This window comes from Penaeus japonicus, unplaced genomic scaffold, assembly GCF_977035675.1.
Source record: "Penaeus japonicus unplaced genomic scaffold, GWHDUDI00000001_assembly GWHDUDI00000021, whole genome shotgun sequence".
Lineage (NCBI taxonomy): Eukaryota > Metazoa > Arthropoda > Malacostraca > Decapoda > Penaeidae > Penaeus > Penaeus japonicus.
Genome location: NW_028234423.1, coordinates 30,959,147 through 30,961,646, shown reverse-complemented (window position 1 = coordinate 30,961,646; position 2,500 = coordinate 30,959,147).

The following is a 2,500-nucleotide window of genomic DNA, read 5'->3' as shown; positions in this document are numbered from 1 at the left end:
GTTCACATAAGCGAAAGACACAAGGTAAATAGTACATGTAGTCGACAATTTTAATTTAGAGCATTTCCTCCGCAAACTGTTCATAAAAAGAGTTATTTAACATGTTTGATGTGGCTATGTTGCATATATTTTAAATCGTATACAATGTTTTGAATCCGATGTCGAATCATACAGTGACCGCGTAACTCATTACTACGATATGCCAACTAGTTTGTGTATCACTACGCGCTTGTAAAAACGGTTATTTCTTCTTAAATATGTCATTCTTGACACAAGTATGTATTCCGTACATCTTGTTACAAGTCATTAAACACTTGAAAAAAAAAAAATCATGGTTATTTATTGTATTGATTTATAATAACATTCTGCCCATGTGCGTTCCAACATCCGGGGATTTGACAGCATCTCGGCCGGCATTCCTCGATGTTCGCGTTTTGTTTTGATTATTAGGTGATTATCGGGCATTCTTCTTTCAGTATTGTGGCAGAATAATAAAAGAAAAGATGTGAGTATTCGTTCGGAGTGATGTTATAGCCCATCAATTGCCCCCCAGTGTGAAATTGTGCATTTTAGATGACGGCAATCCAGTCGAAATCGCCGGAACCGAAGAAAGGTGTAATCTCGCTATTTCTATATACAAAGGTATGTGGTTTTCTGACAATAAATTATATACAAAAACAAATATATTAACAGCGAGGCGATATCCATTATTCACTCACGGTCCGCTTCCCTGGGGGTCCAGAGGGAGCGGTGGACCGTACCCCACCTATCCCCCAAACCCCTTGGTTAGAGGGATAGGTGGAGTATATGGTTAGACCCCAATACATAAAGACCATGTGGGTCCATGGGAGGCTGTACCCCCTGATTAGGGAGGTTTGAGTGGGGTTTATGGTGTATTACCACAGGTATAGTTTAGTCTTTGAGTTACCTGGGGCTGGATTCATCAACGCATTTACCATGATAAATACGCTGGTAACTACAATTATGATGGTAAACAGACCGCATCGGTATTTGTGAACAACTTACCATGATTGATACAATGCTAAATTTACCAGTGGTTGGAGCACTGGTATCTCCACTGGCATCTACAGTGACGACTCTCTCCTCAGGCTTTATCTCAGCAAAATATCAACATTTAAGGCGACGCTTTAGTTTCGATGCACACCTATTATGGCATCTGTTTATTTTCATATGAACTTGACAAAAAAGAGAGAGAAAAAAAACAAAAAAACAAAAAACAGGAAATAAGCAAGAATAATGTTAGTGCAGCCTAGGGTAAACTTGCAGAAAGTCGTAGGCCTACAATAACATTTAAAATAATACTTGGAATTAATAATTTGACGAATTCAAACATATTTCATGACATAGTTGAAAAAGCAAATATATAAATAAATACATTATTTGATTCAAGATTGACGATTCACACGTTAAAGTTCAATAAACGATTGAAGCAGCAACCGCGCCTATCGGAACTCTGGGAAAGGACAACAATCAGTGTTGAAGTGGCAAAATACAAGCTCCACAGATGATAAGCAGGACGGTTTGGATTAACAAATAGCCAGGGAGGTTTTTTAAGAACAAAGATAAAAATATTAATCAAGCCAGTTTATGTTTGAATTAAAAAAAAAAAAAATGCATTTCTTTATTATACTATATTTATATTGAAGAAAGTACAAACTGCACCTCACTGTTTGCTTATTTTTATGTTTGTATTAATTTTATACAATGACTCATAATTATATTGTTTTGAAAGATTTGATTGGCATTTCTTTTTGAAAAACGATACAAATAACATCTCCATTGCGTGGAGCCATTGTTTCTTATGTTTTGACTGCAATATATATATATATATATATATATATATATATATATATATATATATATATATATATATATATAGTATGTTTCTTGAAACATTACGTTATATATAATCCATAAGATCATGCAATAGAATATGCTTTCTAGGAAATTAATTTATATAAAAATAATTTTGCACAGAAGAAATCTTTATCGTTTCCTTCTTGAAACAAGAAAATCTTGCAGCTGGATCAGGCTTTGTTTACATGTTACAGGATTGGTCAAAGGAGCCTAAAGAGTCATATAAGGCGCTCGCTGATTGGCGGAATCGATATACTAGAGTTACTATCAAACTACAGTGATAAAGTCGATTTACCCTTACCAGGCGCCTTATCATCGCTTCATGAATCCCACTTTGCCATGGCTGGTAAACGTGCTGGTAATTGACCGCTGGTAATTGCCTTACAATCGTATGTTAATGAATCCAGCCCCTGGTTATCTGCACAAACGTGGGCAAGCTTTGATACTTTTGATGCATAGTCATGGCAATGTAAGGTAATGTTACATTATAAATGTTAAGTTTTAGCATATCTAGTATATCGACTGAAAAAAAAAATGCAATCACATAGCTCATTCTCTATCTGTTTAGCACCCAAGCAATCTAGTATGGTGAGGGCATGCCATGTTGCACTTGATATATTAA